The sequence below is a fragment of the Coregonus clupeaformis genome, chromosome 10 (assembly GCF_020615455.1).
Source record: "Coregonus clupeaformis isolate EN_2021a chromosome 10, ASM2061545v1, whole genome shotgun sequence".
Taxonomy (NCBI): Eukaryota; Metazoa; Chordata; class Actinopteri; order Salmoniformes; family Salmonidae; genus Coregonus; species Coregonus clupeaformis.
In genome coordinates, this window is record NC_059201.1 from 62,540,664 (window position 1) to 62,560,507 (window position 19,844).

Below are 19,844 nucleotides of genomic sequence, written 5' to 3' on the forward strand. Positions count from 1 at the left end.
CCCAAAACACACGGCAAAGGCAACAAAGGAGTGGCTCAAAAAGAGGCACATTAAGGTCCTGGAGTGGCCTAGCCAGTCTCCAGACCTTAATCCCATAGAAAATCTGTGGAGGGAGCTGAAGGTTCGAGTTGTCAAACGTCAGCCTCGAAACCTTAATGACTTGGAGAAGATCTGCAAAGAGGAGTGGGACAAAATCCCTGCTGTTGATGTGTGCAAACCTGTTGGCCAACTACAAGAAAAGTCTGACCTCTGTGATTGCCAACAAGGGTTTTGCCACCAAGTACTAAGTCATGTTTTGCAGAGGGGTCAAATACTTATTTCCCTCATTAAAATGCAAATCAATTTATAACATTTTTGACATGCGTTTTTCTGGATTTTTGTTGTTGTTATTCTGTCTCTCACTGTTCAAATAAACCTACCATTACAATTCTAGACTGATCATGTCTTTATCAGTGGGCAAACGTACAAAATCAGCAGGGGATCAAATACTTTTTTCCCTCACTGTATATATATATTTTTTATGTCAAACGGTTTGTTATATTTCAGTCGTCTGTGATGTATATAAAGTGTAATATTGGGATGCAAACTAAACATTTGATACATTTCAACTCTATATCTGACATGGTACAGGTGTCTTCTTTTTTTTAAAGCCCATAACTATGTGTGTGAGATGTATACTTTTGTTTCTAAGTAGATTTGTTTTAGACTACCAAGAAACACTCTGTGTGACCCTGATTGAGCCGACTGCAGTAAAAGGTTTATGAACTTTGGTATTGGAGTCTACCTAGTAACCATGTATGTTGGCATAGAATATATATATAAAACATAGACAATGTCATCTATGGTTATTAAAGCATTGTATGTACAGTATTGTCAAGAGGATATATTGACATAAGCTCTACAAGTCATCAAATATCGGAACTTAAGTTACTGCCGCAATAGCTACTGTTACATATAGTACATGCTACAGTTTTTCCAATATAATGACAAATTCTCTCATAATATACAAGGGAGTCTTACTCCAGACCACATGGCAGCACATTCATTCTCCCACCATTGAGTTCCTCCATCACCAGGACAAGTTGCTACAGCCCCAGTTTTCCACCAAGTGACTCGGGGTATTAGCGAAAATTACACTGTTTACGCAACTATAGCCAACTGCCGATAAAAACTTGGAACCTACCCGTGAATTTTTTTCTTCCCATTACCCCTCCAGTGTTTTATCAACCCGACCCGAGCACTGGCGGCGCTCCTAAACTGTTTCCATAAAACATCTGCAAGAAGAAACAACACAATTATGGAAGCCATCTGGAACAATAACGGGAGGAGAATGGACATGATTAACACTAACGCAAACAGATGGCAAAGTGTTAGATTGCTGTTCCACAAGCACATAATAGAGGCAACCTTAAGTCCATTTATTGATGGTTGCAGGGGATTCTGTCATTGCCGTCGCCGACCGTCGTCGAGACCGGAATCAAAGCCCTTTTTTATTGCGAGGCTCGAGCTTTCTTAAAGGGAGTCGCCCACACTATTTCCCGGAAATTGCCACGACACCGCTAGAGACAATTGCAGACAGACAGACAGGTGTTAAGGTAGACAAAGGAGGGGTTCAATTGATATGATAATGAGAATAAGTGGGTGCACCAGGGGTTGGGCTGGAGTCAAAGTGCAGGACGGTGCGGTATTCAACGGTGTACGTTTATTCAAATGAGCTGTCAGTGTAGCTGGTCTTCGGATCGTTTTTTTGAACAAAGTGACAGGAAAGCTCGCAAGGGACAAGGGGATGTTTCTAATGATAGTCTAATTATAGTCTAATAATAGTCTGATGATAGTCTAATAATAGTCTAATGACAGTCTTCTCTACAAGGGCAGGGAGTGAAGAAGACACATTTAGCGTTACATCCCCAAGATAATGCTCGATTAGAGCCCTCATTTTGATTTGGAGCACTCAATTATCGAAGGTAAAGCTAACACCTATAAGTGGTCTTTTATTTAGACCAAAAGTTGGGGAGAGATTTCCCGGCTTCACAACTAAAGAGATCATTTATCATTTGTTGGGTTTTACGCTTTCGGAAAATTTGTTTGGTTTGACTGTTTCATTAGTATTATTATTATTATGTTCACATTTGGACTCTGATTCTGTATCAAATCCCCTTTGCAATTGACCAGTGAGAGTCTGAGAGCCGTATGGGAGGAGGAGAGGAGGATTGGGGGAAGATGGGAGGGATAGGAAGGATGATGAGTGTCCTCTACCTCCTCTCCTCTGTAGCAGGTTGTCTTGTCTCCCTGAAAACATAACCAGAGAATGTTGACACCTAATTGCCTCCAGCAGGACTAGCCTCATCAAGTGTGTTTGTGTGTGTGTATGTGTGTGTGTGTGTGTGTGTGTGCGTAAGTGTGTGTGTGTGTGTCTCATCAAGTTGATTTCAGCAGGGCATCTGTTTACCGAGCGCACCACCAGCGCTGAGCAATGACGAGAATCAACCCCAAATTATTTTCCCTATACTCCTCCTCCTTGTTGCGTCCTGGGCCACGTAAGTCTGCCAATTGTGAGGTTTATTCGGAATCCAGGAAAGTGTGTGTGTGTGTGTGTGTTTTGGCACAAGCAGCTTTTTGGCCTTCAGCGAGTAACAGGCATACCAATGACCCTTAGAAGTCATACACTTAAAGACATGCTCCGGTCATTTGGCGACTAGTAAGTCTTTTTTAAACCTCCCGCTTTCGGCTGGATGTGTCAATGTGTAGTTTCTACATTCATAATTAGCCACGAAATCCCTAGTTTGAAAGAGATTGTTTTCTGGAAGGTATGGACATTTCCCCTACATTTCCCCCCATGCGGACCAGCCACCTATCAATTTGAGTTCCAGCCAATGAGATGAAGCCCCTCACCATTTGAGTGACAGCTAGCACTTTTGGCTCGTGGGTGCTACTTTCAGAACTACTGGCTAAAAAGTATACAAAAGTACCAGAGAATCCCTTTAAACCATGTTTAGTATTCGTTTTTTAATCACTTTTTATTTTGGTAGAGAAAGATTATACTTACATATAATGTCCCAGCAGGCAAAGCAGGTTGAAATTATATAATTACAACCAATGACGTCATTTCAACCACTTTCACCCTCTGGGTTACACGTATCAGTTCTTACAACCATGTTAAGTATAAACTAAAACCTGGACGCTATTGTATTTCATTGCATCGCCTGAATACCAGATTAAGCCATAGCTTAAGGGAGAAGGCGCAATATGTTGCATCTCCCTCCATGTGGCGGCTCATTCGATGATGCATGGTTAATTCCATTTAAAAAGGTAATCCATCCAAGTACTGGAGATTCCCCCTTAGGAGCCGTGTATGAATCTCTTATCCACATGTTCCCTCACTCCTGAAGCCTGCAGAGTGTGTTGTGTGTGCTCTGTGTGTGCTGTCCTGAGCACCACATGAATGACAGTACTGGTGTAGACAAAGAGTAAGCCAGCCAGAATGGGTCGACCTCAAAGCCCACAGCCTATGATTTGTTGATGATGAGTGTCTAACTGTACTGTAGAATATGTTGTTTGTTCTCTGGATAGCCAATACCCTTTTAACATTACTGCGCTGAGCTGAGCTGAGCTCACTGCACTGGTCTGGTTAGTGGCTTGGACCATGCTGGAAAGGACAGTGTGAAAAGAAGATATGCAAGCCATGCTGGTTGGTTCAGGGGAGCACGATAGTATGAAAAGAGTAGGAATGTTTTCATCCGGTTCCCATTTAGTTCAATGAGATGTTAACAAACAACATGCAAATGTCAAGGTCTTGGGATTCAACACATATACGTACATGAAATATAATGATAATAACAAGTTCTCTAATGCTGTAAAGACCCGGATTATTATAGAGAAAAATGATGATTGACGGTGGCGGTGTGTTTCAGATGCATACAGTAGCTACATAGACGTGGCATTTAAAATCGCTATATATGAAATTGTTTTAGTTTATCATTTATTTTCCTTGAGATGAATCGCGTTGGCCCTGCCAGGGTTGATGCACTTTACCAGTTAATTTATGTGACAGTGTTATTCAACGTTCATGCCTCCGTTTGTGTCTCATAGGAAAAACATTGATTCAGCTCAACTCAATTATTCATTAAAGATAAATAAAGAAGAACTTATCCATAGTGACGTGCGGTAGTTATAGTCATCTCTATCTGACAGGATTATGCTTGATAAGAAACAATGACTTTTAGATGATTAATTCAACTACCGAAACGTGTCACCGGAGACAGGATCTGTCGCATCTCCAGTAACCCCTAAAGAACAGAGAGAGAGAAAAAGGAGGGAGGGAGAGAAAGAAAGAGAGAGAGAGAGAGAGAGAGAGAGAGAGAGAGAGAGAGAGAGAGAGAGAGAGAGAGAGAGAGAGAGAGAGAGAGAGAGAGAGAGATCAAAGTCCTATTAATGTATCATTGCCATTAATTATTGTCCAAAGTAGAAGCCACATTGTCTTAGATCAAAAACATCTGCAATCTCTTGTACAGATCAAGAATAGAAATATGTTTTCAACTCCAAACAGAAACATGTAGCAAGCGTACAGGAGTCAAAGGTGAGCCGTTTCAAAACAAAACATTACCAACCCAAACCCTGGCATAGATTATTTCCTATTTGCTATTTGACAGGTAAACAAAACCTAGGCAGATAAAACCGCTGTGTTAGAAGCAGACAAGAGGGACTCATCTATATGCCGAAGTGAGGAGAGAGACAGGAGTTCAGGAGTTGGGGGTTTGCCATTCATTTTCAGGTGTTGAATATAATTATATCCCTGAGAACTGTTACCAGTCTTCTAACCCCCTCTTCCCAGTGTTGCTTTGTCATTATTATTATTGAAAACAATATTTGTGATGGTAATTATGTCATGAATTATAATGCATCATACATAACTTATAACGTGTTATAAGATAATGCATTATGTCAAGGATATTCATAAGGTCACAGTGAACTTTCCTGTATCCTTTTCAGTAGAGAGTGATTGGCAATGCTAATTAGCGAGCGATGACACAACATGTTTCACAGTCTGTTTCATGCTGTGCTTCAGTGTTCCCGGTAGAAACATTGTTACTAACATGAGTTATCTAATGTCATGCAGGGCCTGAGCAGACTTAGACACACTGAATGATGTCTGTGTATATCTCCCCAGGCAGATGATCAGTTTAATTGAATGCATTCATTCAATTCACTCTTTTGTTTGTCAATTTTGAACAAAGTATGGCTGGTCCCTGTGCTACTGCGGTTGAAATTGCAGTATGGTGACTTATTTCAACCAGATGTTCCCGCTGGGTTGAAATAATATTTTCCTTCCACAGTTCAATAACCTTGAAATGTCTAGCTATCAATAGAAGGTATATAAAGAGCCACTCTCACATGTTTCCATTGTTATGGCCTTCAAGAAAACATTTCTAAAGACATACTTCAAATAGAAAAACATACAACTACTGTATTAAGCTATTCAACATTCCACTTATGGCGAAGCAGAACATTCTTTTCCACTTCATCCTGCAGTCTCCTTCTTTTAGCTTGTACTTCCCCCAACCGCTATGATTTGGGATCATTTGTTTTTCCTCTATGTCTCTTCATTTCCTCTCTTTTGCCCTTATTAATTTGCTCTTCAGGGCCACTAGCTGTTCAAAGGGAAATCTTTCAATTGGCCACAATTTTCCTGTGTATTCATTGGATGGATAGCCACTGTTGATAACCACCCCATGGGTTTTAAATTGTCTGTTTTTTATTTTAAGAGGGAAAGACACAACCTACCTTTTGTAGCCCTGAACAATGAAGTGAGGTCCTTCACATTGCTTCGCCTGGCTTCAGAGGTTATTTTAAGAGAGGAGAGAGCAGCAGTGTTGGCAGATATTTCCACGGGCCTACTAAATGAGCTATATCCAAAAGCCAGCAGAGCCGTGGGGGAGAGAGAGGGGGGGTAACTGCTTCTTCCACGAGCTCAGGACAGAAGGGGATGGAGGGGAGAAGCTATGATCAAGAAACTTAGTGGTCACATTGACTTGATCAATCAAAGCGAGAGAACTTGCCAGTCTGTTTCTTTTGATATAAGAAGTAGCCTGAAATAACCATGACTGTATCCCAAATAACACCCTATTCCCTTTACCATGCACCACTTTTGACCAGGGCCCATATACAGTGCATTCGGAAAGTATTCAGACCCCTTCACTTTTTCCACATTTTGTTACGTTACAGCCTTATTCTAAAATTGATTAAATAAAAAATGTTCCTCATCAATCTACACACAATACCCCATAATGGCAAAGCAAAAACAGGTTTTTAGAAATTGGAGCAAAGGAAAGAAAAATAGAAAAATAGAATATCACGTGTATAAGTATTCAGACCCTTTGTTATAAGACTTGTGTTTCCATTGATCATCCTTGAGATGTTTCTACAACTTGATTGAAGTCGACCTGTGGTAAATTCAATTGATTGGGCATGATTTGTAAAGGCACAAACCTGTCTATATAAGGTCCCACAGCTGACAGTGTATGTCAGAGCAAAAACCAAGCCATGAGGTCGAAGGAATTGTCCGTAGAGCTCCAAGACAGGATTGTAAAGAAATAAAATAATATGCCATTTAGCAGACGCTTTTATCCAAAGCGACTTACAGTCATGCGTGCATACATTTTTTGTGTATGGGTGGTCCCGGGGATCAAACCCACTACCCTGGCGTTACAAGCGCCGTGCTCTACCAGTTGAGATACAGAGAACCACTGTGTAGAGGCACAGATCTAGGGAGCCAAACTGAGCAATCGGGGGAGAAGGGCCTTGGTCAGGTAGGTGACCAAGAACCCGATGGTCACTCTGACAGAGCTCCAGAGTTCCTCTGTGGAGATGGGGGAACCTTCCAGAAATACAACCATCTCTGCACCACTCCACCAATCAGGTCTTTATGGTAGAGTGGCCTGACGGAAGCCACTCCTCAGTAAAAGGCACATGACACCCACTTGGAGTTTGCCAAAGGGCACTTAAAGACTCTCAGACCATGAGAAACAAGATTCTCTGGTCTGATGAAATCAAGATTGAACTCTTTGGCCTGAATGCCAAGCGTCACGTCTGGAGGAAACCAGGCACCATTCCTACGGTGAAGCATGGTGGTGGCAGCATCATGCTGTGGGGATGTTTTTCAGCGGCAGGGACTGGGAGTCTTGTTAGAATCGGGGGAAAGATGAACGGAGAAAAGTACAGAGAGATCCTTAATGAAAACCTGCTCCAGAGTGCTTAGGACCTCAGACTGGGGCGAAGGTTCACCTTCCAACAGGACAACGACCCTAAGCACACAGCCAAGACAACACAGGAGTGGCTTTGGGACAAGTCTGAATGTCCTTGAGTGGCCCAGCCAGAGCCCGGACTTGAACTTGATCGAACATCTCTGGAGAGACCTGAAAATAGCTGTGCAGCGATGCTCCCCATCCATCCTGACAGAGCTTGAGAGGATCTGCAGAGAAGAATGGGAGAAACTCCCCAAATACAGGTGTGCCAAGCTTGAAGCGTCATACCCAGGTAGACTTGAGGCTGTAATCGCTGCATAAGGCGCTTCAACAAAGAACTGAGTTTCTAAAAACCCGTTTTTGCTTTGTCATTATGGGGTACTGTGTGTAGATTGATGAGGACAATTTGTTTTGTTTTTCACTTTTAGAATAAGGCTGTAACGGAACAAAATGTGGAAAAATTCAAGGGGTCTGAAGACTTCTGTTCAGAAGCATTGCACTATACAAGGAATAAGGTGCCCTTTGGGACATACCCCCTGTATTTTTCACATGACAGTTTGTTAAGGTTAGCCTTCACACATTGACATATTACTTTCTGGGCGAGAAGAGTTCAATCTACTATACAAAAAAAAGTTTGGGGTCAAAGTTAGAATGGCAACCACTATAGCTCTTGGAGAGGGTGGTGATTTTGTTATATTTTTTTCCTTAAAAAAAAAAACGCTTCTGCAGTAGATGGACTGTCTGCACACCACTCTACTTGTTGTTTTGCCTCTTGTCTGTCCGTAAGTGAATGACTAGTTGGAATTTTGAAACGTCTACATCATACAGCACCTTTTCAGCTAATCAAAACACACTGCATGAAAATTCTATGTCGTCTTCTCCCTGTAATGTTCTTCAAGGCATTTTTTTGTAAACTTTTAATATGAACTCTATTTCAGGAAACAAATGTTCTCTTAATACTCTAATCTCCCATATCTCTTGGAGTCTGTCTTTCTTTCTCAGAATAAGTTTTGGCACAGTTCACAGGAGTAGTCAACTCTCCTCCTCCTTTCCCTGTGCCTCTCCCCCATCCCCACCCACCCCTCCTCTCCCTCTCCCCCACTCACCCCTTCCTCCTCTCCCTCACCCCCAGCCCTCCCTCCTCTCCCTCTTCCCCACTCACCCCTCTCTCCTCTCCCTCCCCCTCACCCGTCCCCCCTCTCCCTCTCTCTCCCCCCTCACCCCTCCCTCCTCTCCCTCTCTCTCCCCCTCCCCCCTCCTTCTCTCTCCCCCCTCCCCCTCCTTCCTCTCCCCCCCCCCTCCTGTGTGTCTTATTAATTGAAGAGTGTGTGCATGGTAACACATCTGTCATGTCATCTCCCCACTCAATTGAGACCTCACCACACACATCTGGCCAAGCTCCTCAAGGGTAAGTACAGGCCTCTGCCCCGCCTACACTGCCTCAGCCGCCACCGCAGCCGCAGCCTCTTTCACTTCACTACTGTAGAGGAACTCTTGGAACGGTGGACCATGGTAGTGTAGGGAGTAGGGATTTTACTGTAGGAACTAGTGGCTGTACTGTAGGGATTAGGGACTGTACTGTAGGGAGCGGGGACTGTACTGTAGGGATTAGGGACTGTACTGTAGGGAGCAGGGACTGTACTGTAGGGATTAGGGACTGTACTGTAGGGAGTAGGGACTGTACTGTAGGGATTAGGGACTGTACTGTAGGGAGTAGGGAATGTACTGTAGGGACTAGGGACTGTACTGTGGGAGTAGGGACTGTATTGTAGGGTCTGTACTGTAGGGAGTAGGGACTGTACTGTAGGGAGTAGGGACTGTGCTGTAGGAAGTAGGGACTGTTCTGTAGGAAGTAGGGACTGTACTGTAGGGACTAGGGAATGTACTGTAGGGACTAGGGACTGTATTGTAGGGATTTGCTCAGTCCCATGTAGCTCAGTTGGTAGAGCATGGCACTTGCAACACCAAGGTTGTTGGTTTGCTTCCCAAGCGAGACCAATATGAAAAAAGTATGGAAATGTATAGACTCAAAACTGTAAGTCACTCTGTATAACAGTGTCGATGTAGATGTAAAAATTATTGGGGACTGTACTGTAGGAACTAGGGACTGTATTGTGGGGAGTATGAAATGTACTGTAGGGACAGCAGATCACATTCTACTCCAACTGTCACTGATGTGTGCATTACTATAGCTGTTCACTTTGAATAATAAATGAAAACTATGGAGCTTTGATTCTTGGTTTGGAAAAAGCATGATGGAGTGGTTGCAATGGTCTCATGTCATATTGAATGAACATGTTCACTACAGCTGTAAAAAGGTGTATTGTACACAAGGTTTTTAAATCATTTTGGCACCTACAGTCTACAGCACATGTCAAACTCATTCCACGGAGGGCCGAGTGTCTGCGGGTTTTCGCTCCACCCTTGTACTTGATTGATGAATTAAGGTCACTAATTAGTAAGGAACTCCCCTCACCTGGTTGTCTAGGTCTTAATTGAAAGGAAAAACCAAAAACCTGCAGACATGTGGCCCTCCGTGGAATGAGTTTGACACCTCTGGTCTACAGTATAATACAAGAAATGTTCTCTGTGGATGTAGTATTATATTTCTATTCATCAGCCATGAGCCATCAGCCATGAGCCATCAGCCATGAGCCTTTGAGGATTTCTATTTTGGACATATTTAACTGCTAAGTCAGTAAACCTGCATAGGGGTAATTACAGAAACTGATAGACGGACACAGTCTTAATTCCTCATTGGTCAAATCCCTCTCATACATTGAGTTATGTCCAACCTCAAGTGCTTGTGATGGCTATTGCTCTCTGAGGCGTTAAAGTGAGTCTTTTTGGGAGCAATGGCTCATTAAGCTTATCGGTCATCACCTAAATGTTTTGGTCAAAGGCCATTGGCTCCCTGATAGCCAGCGTCAGCTTTCTAGCTTTCTCACCTTGCTACAGCGATCAAGTTTCCCAAATGTGAGTGTCCTGTTGTTATAGGCCGATTAGAACAGTTCTCAAACCTCTCCTCAGAGACCCCCAGACATTTCACAATTTTGTTGTAGCCATGAACTAACTCACCTGATTCACCTAGTCAAGGGCTTGATGAATATTCAGCAAGTTGAATCAGGTGTTCTAGCTCTGGATTAGATCAAATACATGGAACGACTGGTGGGTCCCCGAGGAGAGGTTTGATAACCTCTGGATCAGCTCATGAAGTATCCCATCGTACCTCCCTGTTATAAAAGGCAGATTAGAGTCATGAAGGATCCCATTGTAGTGCCTTGACTTTGTAGATTGATTAGAGTGTGAAAGGACTTCGTGGAGTGTGATAGGACTTCATGGAGTGTGATAGGACTACCTTTTCAGTTTTGGACCCTATACAAATGGCATTAAAAAGGCAATTTATTAATTGTTGTATAATCTCGTTTTTGGATAAATTATTTATGAAAGGGAATTGCAGTGTGAAGGATAATGCAGTGACTACAGTATCGCTGTCTGTGAATACAATTGCAGATGAATTCTTGAGAATGTGGCCAGGGGATAGAACAAAGTTAGATCCAGGTGTAAATTAACTAAATTAAAATGATCTCCCATTTGTCTCCCTAAACTCAAAAACTCAACATTGGTACAGCATTTTTACTGCATTTAATTTCAGGCTTGACACCCAAACCCGTAACTTTTAATAGTCATCCCCTCAGAGACTTTTTCTAAGTGTTTTCAAAAGTGCATTAGAGCGCTTTTTAAGATACTGCTTCCCATTACCTTAAGGGCTTTCCACCGAGCAGAACTCTCAATACACATTTTCCATCTGTCATCAGATGGAGGTGCTTTATGCCTTTACACAGTCTCGGAGCAGCAGAGAAGGAGGAAGAGAAGAGAGGAGAGGAAGGATTTCACTGCTCTCCAGAGAGAGGGGTATGCCCTGATGTATATTCAACAGTACAGGAAAAGGTGATGAATCTATTGGAAAGATGTCACCTCGGATACAATCCTGAAGCAGTGGGAGAGCTCTGCCAAGGGGAAAACATGGGGGCCAAAAGGAGAACGGGGCCGGGGCCGGGGCCAAGCACCCCCTCCGGAGGCCACAGAAGTGGTAGCCTTTCGGAGCCTTTCAGAGTTGATAGATACATTTGCTGCATCATCATGTGGGAAATACACAGTGGAGGGTAAGTTAGGGATTGAGGATCATGAAGGATCCCGAAGTGAGCAGTTTCTATAGGTTTTTAGTTTAATAAGTGCATTTATGGAGATGAAGTCCTAGAAAATGTACCTTTCACCGCAGTATCACAGTGGGAAGTGGGAAATTAATGGAGAGACGTATGAAGTGCATGTTTATTCATGGCTATAAACTCTCAAGGACTAACTAACGACCTGCAATCATAACACCATGAATGTCAGTTCGTCAGAGGTGAACTGTGAGTCAAAATAACTAATCGTAGGTCATATTAACTGATCTTTTCGAGGGCATGCCATGCCGTAACAGTGGCCATAGCTCTGAAAGAAATCCAAATACTTCTGAACCTTGTAAATAAGAAAATATATTAGGACATTTCCTGCACAGCAGGAAATTAAAACTTGTAGTGTATTCAAGGTTTAAAAAGGCTTCTAACGTTTGTAATTTCCACTTTTAAATGTCACACTGGATTTGCCCTAAAAAAAAATGTAGCAACCCCTACAAAGATGTCCATTAATTATAATCGACACAATACTTCACATTTCCTGTTGCTGAAAGATTATTTTCCTGCAGTGAGAAACTGGTCAAATTAAGATCCAACACCTGTATTGATGTGAACACCAGGTCTTTGTCATAAAGTGTTTTTCTATCCATTTTACTAACCCTAACCATATATTGGAGGATTCTACAATGAGTCATGTAGTCTGATGAGAGGTGAATGAACGGTAGGGACTGTACTGCAGAGAGTAGGGAATGTACTGTAGGGACAGCAGATCATGTCCTACTCCAACCATGTCTCTGATGTGTACTTTCAATGCATTAAGAAAAACGAAATAGCAACTTTTTAAGACGGCGGATATGAGGTAAAATTATGCCTCCCTGCAGGAGGCATAATTTGTCCAGTGAACTAGTTGTTGGAAGTTTTGTGTTGAGTGAAGAATACTCTATTGATCCATACAAGATGGAAATTTGTCTTCTGCTTTTACCCAACCCCTTCAATATACACACCAGTGGAGGCTCCTCAGAAGAGGAAGGGGAGGACCATCCTCCTCAGTGAATTTCATTTAAATATATATATATATATATATATATATATATATATATATATATATATATATATATTAGTTATCCTTTTTAGATAAAACTATACTAAATATAATCACGTCACCAAATAATTGACTAAAACACACTATTTTGCAAAGAAGGTCTACAGTAGCCTCCACAGCACTCTGTAGGGTAACACCATGGTGTAGCCGGAGGACAGCTAGCTTCCGTCCTCCTCTGGCTACATTAACTTCAATACAAGACCTAGGAGGCTCATGGTTCTAACCCCCTTCCATAGACTCACACAGTAATTATGACAACTTCCGGAGGACATCCTCCAACCTATCAGAGCTCTTGCAGCATGAACTGACATGTTGTCCACCCAATCTAGTACTGAAGCATAAGCTACAGCTAGCTAGCACTGCAGTGCATAAAATGTGGTGTGTAGTTGACTCAAAGAGAGGGAAAGACAATAGTTGAACAGTTTTTAACAAATTAATTTCTTCCAAAATGAAGGAGAAGAAGAGAGAAATAGAGAAGAGAGAGATTGTATCATTTCTTTTCACTTTCAGTTTCACTTACTAAGCTAGCAAATGCAGCTAGCTAGTTCAGCCTACTGAAACACCCTGCTCAAACAGAGGGATGCTATGTTAGCTTCTGGTTTTACTAATTTATTGCCACCGGGCCTTGCCGGTGTAACTGCTTACTGACTGTACACTGTAACGTTACTGCATGATTGTAGCTGGTTTACTAACGCGTTAGTTCTATTAGCTATGCTGACTATGACGTTACTTTAGCAAATATGGTGACAATGATGTAGTCTGTGTGTAGCGGTCACATACAGCTGATGTGTTGTGCATTGAATTCCACAAGCGAAAGGAAAAGGTGAGAGGAGGAGAGAAGGAATACAACGTGGCTGCTATGAAAGTGAACTGTGTTGACGCGTGATCAGGGGTGTATTCATTCCGCTGATTCTGTTGAAAAACTTTTCTTAAACGGAAGCAAACGGAACAAAATGGGGATAAACGTACCTGTATTTGTCCAATAGAAACTCTTGATTGCACCCTATATCAGCTAGATGCAGGCAAGAGTGTGCAAGGCGGTATTGAATGTCATGTGTCACTGTCTGTCACCTCAAATTTGTCTCTCGACCTGTGTGCACCTACGTTGTAAACTTTCATTCATAGGCTAGGTTGTAGCAACTTCATGATGGGTATATGGAAAATGTTTGTATCATGTAGTAGCCTAAACCTATCGCTGTTACATTGAACTGGGTGAATGAAATATGAATGACAGTATTCCAATTTGCTGTAATAGAAATAAGGCCATGCTCTTGTAAAAAAAATTGTCCTCCCTCATCTTAAATGGCACTGACCGCCACTGATACACACACACATAAGGTTGAAGAGGCTGGAGCAGGGGGGCAGCTGAAGTGCAGCACCCAATGACTTTCGCAAGATTTTTTCCCCCCGTCAGCAGTGGGATTCATACCGACAACCCTCCGGTTGCTGGCCTGCTTCTCTAACCTTGAGGCTACCAACGCCCCAATGATTACAAATGTTGACTGGCTTAAGACTTGAGATGCTCTATATTGATGCTGCTGCTTACAGACATACCAGGAAGGTTTTCGTCCTATCGTACACCTTCAACTTGGTCACCCATGATAGACCCATAGATTTTTGAGCTGGCAGCATTGTTGTAAGGAGCTGTGAGCATGAAAAAGTACAGTGTTGAACAGTAGTTTTCTGTCCTAGCTACTAATCCTCCCAGGTAAGATATGCAACCTCGCTTCCCGGGTGTATCTTTGAGTTATACTGTATGCTTCTTTCCTCACATGAAATCTGTGCTATAGAGAAACAGGGAACAAAAAAAGGTTTTATGACCAACAAACAATGGAATACAGAAATGCCGTAGAAACAACAAGATTAGAAAACAATAGCAAACATAGATTTTTCACTAGAACAGATACTAAAACATTTTTCTCATAAGTTACTGCAGGGGAATTGATTTTATAGGTCTTGGAGTGTGCATAGTAAATCATTGGGACATGTTGGGAATTGGTGGTATGGTTCAGTTCATCTGTATGGGGCTAATCATGACAAGATGGCAAAGCGTCTACATATAGGGTTACTGAGGGACAACAAGGCCAGTTTCCTTCCTTCCTTCATTCATTCCTTCATTCATTACTTCTTTAGTCCATTCTTTAAAGGGATAGTGTGCCGTTTTTCTAGTTACCCAGAGTCAGATGAACTCATGAATACCATTTTTATGCATGCAGTTTGAAGGACGTTGAAGATAGTTTCTCTAACCGTTTGAAGGTAGTTTTGCATTAGTGTACCTCTAGTTATATGCTAACTAGCAATAGCGCAGTGACTAGAAGTCTACCGGTACAGATAGCGCTAATGCTAATGCAAAACTACCTTCAGCTTCCTTCAAACTGGACAATTTGACTCGGGGTAAGTAGAAAATTGCCAGAATCTCGCACCATCCCTTTAAATTCTGGATTAATTGGTTCTCAGCTCATCTGTCACTTTAAATGAGAGATTACCACAAGTAAACTCTATTAAGACATTTATTAGCCATACAGTAGGCTTTGGTGTATAGTATCTACAGCACGTGGATCCCCATGATAACTATAATGATAATGATATGTGATAATGATATGTGATAATGATAATGTGATAATGATATGTGATAATGATATTGCATCCCCACCTGGAAAGTAGCAACACACAGGCCCCGCCCACCTGAGGATCTCTCCTTTTCAGCCATCTATTTCCTGTGTTTGAGGGGCACAAAATCCACTTGTCACATAAATCTCACCGGGTTGATTGCTTTCATTTTTGCTCTGGCGACTCTTTCCCACTCTTACTTGTGCCATTATTTTTTTCCTGTTAACGTTACGACCACGGAAACGTTTGTAATGACCTGTCAAACACTCAAATGAATACATTGGCTTTCCATTGCATCTATAATCATGCTAACACTTCATCAGGGATTTAACGCACCGTCTCCATGCTAATAAGAGAAGAAAGAGACCTTTATTTAGGTGGGTGTTGTTTTTTTGTGTGATTTAAAAAAGTAATGATTTAATATAATTGAAATGTTTACAAATTACATGTGCTGATCTTGCAAACAATGTAAAATACGTATAGATAGGTGTAATCTAGAGCCAAGCTTTTTAATTTTAAATCACGTGGGTATCTCTCTCTTGACACACTTGTTGAATTATGCAAGAGAACGTGACAACAACAGTTATTAATGAGGCAGTCTAGACAACACAGGTGAGTGCTGTTTTTGGTGCAAATACACCCAATATACACTATGTATACCTAACATTAGGAACACCTTCCTAATATTGAGTTGCACCTCCCCCCTTTTGCCCTCAGAACAGCCTCAATTTATCGGGGCATGGACTACAAGGTGTCGAAAGAGTTCCACAGGGATGCTAGTCCATGTTGACTCCAATGCTTCCCACAGTTGGCTGGATGTCCTTTGGGTTGTGGACCATTCTTGATACACATGGGAAACTGTTGAGCGTGAAAAACCCAGCAGCATTGCAGTTCTTGACACAAACCGGGGCGCCTGGCCTGGCACCTACTACCATACCCCGTTCAAAGGCGCTTACATTTTTTGTCTTGCCCATTTGCCCTCTGAATGGTACACATACACAATCCATGTCTCAATTGTCTCAAGGCTTAAAAATCCTTCATTAACCTGTCTCCTACCCTTCATCTACATTGATTGAAGTGGATTTAACAAGTGACATCAATAAGAGATCATAGCTTTCACCTTGTATACTCAGCCTTTGCCGCATTCACGTGCTAGTCGGATTTAGGAAACTCCAAAATTTCCGACTTAATAACTGGTTGTAGTTATACTCGTGCCGCGTTTGCAAGACAGATGTAGTTGCAGTGTACAGTGAAATACTTCAGCTCCAAGCTCCAACAGTGCAGGTGTGAATGAAACAAAACAACGTTTATAAACCTTTTAACAATTTTGATGACCTTTGCTATGGAAAGTAAGATTCAGAAAGCCAACATGCCATGTCACTGGTATAGATGATGATATAGCATTTACTCCAATCAAGATGGCCGCCCGCTGCAATCTCAATCACTGTTTCTCAACCTCAACACCTTAGACAAACGAGGCATTGCTCTAGGAGTGTCAGACAGAGCTTCAGCAAACCTAACCACAGCAGACCTGTGAATCTCCCTGCATCATCAAAAAAATACAAGGGATGGCAGCAGTGACAACTGCAGAATGGGAGTACATTCGGCTAGTGTGATAAAGAGCCAGGGCTGAGCCACCAGGTTACAGAGAGAGGGGCCCTCACTAATCTTCCAACCCAGAGCAGTGGAGGGCGTCTTCAGCTGCGAGGGCCATGAACATGTCCCAGTAACGGGGGCAGATAGTGGATAAAACCGTCTGCATGTGTTTTTCTGTTAGTCTAATCTCCACTATGCACCGACAGAGATAAACAGGCAGACAGACTCTCTGTCTCTCTCTCTCGCTCTCTTCCTCTCTGTCTCAGTCTTTTTCTCTCTCTGTCCTGACATACAAAGGCTGAGAAGGAGGATAGAATATATCAGTAGACTACAGAGCTAGAGAGCTACTCCCTCCAGTTAGATGTCATAATTGGTAAATGTCAAAGGTATGCTAAGATGTTTTGGTGGCTCCTCTTTGAGCACATCTAACTCTTGTTACCGCTAAGGGCCTCGAATAGAGGACACTGATGATCTAGATTCATAAATAGTATTTATTTTCTTTGAGCATTTGATTCAGCCTGTCTGGTATAAAGCAGACTGAAGCAGGTTTTCCTCTAGGAGTTTGCCTATGCTTCTTTTAATCCTGAAAAACGTCCTAGTTTTTGTCGATGTCCAGCATACTAATAACACGATGCAGCCAATACAATGCTTGAAAATAAGAGGCAGTTACTCAGTGATGTGTTGTGTTGGATTTGCCCCAAACACAAGGCTTCGCATTTAGGCCAAAAAGTGTATTCCTTTGCCGTGTTTTGGATCACTTTGTCATTTAGTCCATTATTGTGGAGTCACTACAATGTTGTTGATTCATCCTCAGTTTTCTCCAATCACAGACATTGAACTCTGTTGCTGTTTTAAAATCAACAATGGCCTCATGGTGACATCCCTGGGCAGTTTCCTTCCTGTCCTGCAGCTCAGTTCAGAGGACGACTGTATCTTTGATGTGTCTGGGTGGTTAAATACATCATCCACAGCAGAATTATTAACTTGACCATGCTTAAAGAGATATTCAATGTATGATTTGATATTGTTACCCATCTACCAATCACTTCCCTTCTTTATGAGACTTTCAAAAAGCTCCCTTGTCTTTGTAGCTGAATCTTTGCTTGAAATTCAATACTTGACTGAGGGACCTTGCAGATGTTGGGGGACAGAGGAAGGGGTAGTCATTCAAAAATCATGTCAACCCCTATTATTTCACACAGACTGAGTCCATGTAACTTATTAATTGATTTGTTAAGCCACATTTTTCTCCTGGACAAATGTAAGCTTGCCTAAACAAATCGACTGAATACTTATGCAACGAGAATATTTTAGTTATTTAATTTATATTAATATGTAAAAATGTGTAGAAATTATTTGCCATTATGTAGCATTTTGTGTAGATCAATGAAAAAAAATCACATTTAAATATATTTCAATCCCACTTTGTAATGCAACAAAATCCAAGGGGGGTGAATACTTCTGATACCCACTGTAGCTACCACCCACCCACCCACCTGTGTATACAGGAACAGAAATCTGTAATTACGTTTACATTTTAGTCATTTAGCAGATGCTCTTATCCAGAGCAACTAGGGTTAAGTGCCTCGCTCAAGGGCACATCGACAGATTTTTTTCCTAGTCAGCTTGGGGATTAGAACCAGCAACCTTTCGGTTACTGGCACAACGCTCTTAACCACTAAGCTACCTGCCACCCTACTAACCTCAATAGTGTACTAGAAAAGCTACATGCACCCATACAGCTTCTGTGCCAGAGAGCAGACTAGTTAACAAAAAAAAAAAATCCAAGCCATAGTTCTAGTCACAGTCTTTGGTAAAGAGACACGATTCAGTTACTCAATGCATACGGTGTCCATTTTAGGACACCTTCTGTCCTAAAATGGACACCATAAAGGCATGTATTCTGTATTTTTAGCTACCTTCATTACTGGAACCCTGTTCTTTTTAATTATGAATTGGCACTTTGTATGGAATAGGCCTTACATTTATTTTATCTAAAAATAATTACATCTGATTAATGTATTAATAGCGAGTCTCTCACTCAATGTTTATAGCTGCCTGTTTCATTGGACATCAGTCTTAATCTGAGCAAAACTCTCTCTCAATTTACAAATCATTAATCCGTACAAAAACATATTTTGTGGTTGACAATTCCAAATAACTTAAGTCATTATAAAGTATTTCTTGATTAAATTATTATGCTAATATGGTTGCTAATGCATCCTTGTTTTATGGTGATTGAAGACTATCCAAACCGTTAATGTCGTTTCAGACTCTGCGCCTTGATACACAGATTTGAGTTGGGAAATTGTATTAATGAGTATCATATTATTGCAAAGTCATTTGCAGGAGGAGTATGATAAATATTGGCTGGTAAATATGTTTGAGGTAATATAACAATAATTATTATGATATTTGATTAAGCACATGTTTTTTTGCTATGTTTACATATCATATGTAGTGACATATAAGTTATTATATTATATTATATTATATTATATAAGTAATATGTCACCGAAAGTAAACATATAACTAATATAACATTGAGGTTGTGTATAACTACAAAGGACATCTAATTTCAATGTATTTCCCTTAGATTTTTATACTGGATGGTTGCAATGCATTTATTTGCTATTACCTTTACTCACGTGTGGCATGCAGCATGCGCCTCTGCACTGGAGAGAGAATAGCTTATGACACAACATGAAAACAGTTCCAATGCTTAAAAATCTAAATTCTTACAACAAAGCATTTCTCTCTCGCTCGCTCTCTTTCTCTCTCCATGCCAACCCACTCAATGTGAATAAGAAAACCTGCTATGCTTCTTCATCTATCCACTTAGTTATATATTTCTAGCCGTAACCAAACACAAGCATAGATATCTTGCTTATTTATCTGACTTCACCATCAAAGCCCACAAGACTTGCCAGGAAAGATTCAAACAACAGCAAAAACAAGCTTCTTATGCTTGACATTGTTTTAAAGATTTGTATTTTACGAGATTTTACTGTTAGAACAAGTCTGACCTAAAAAAGATCAAGTTGAAGCGGATGAGCAGACCCAGTGTGCAAAACTGGCTGAATCAGCGTTGTTTCCACATTTCAACAACAAAGAATC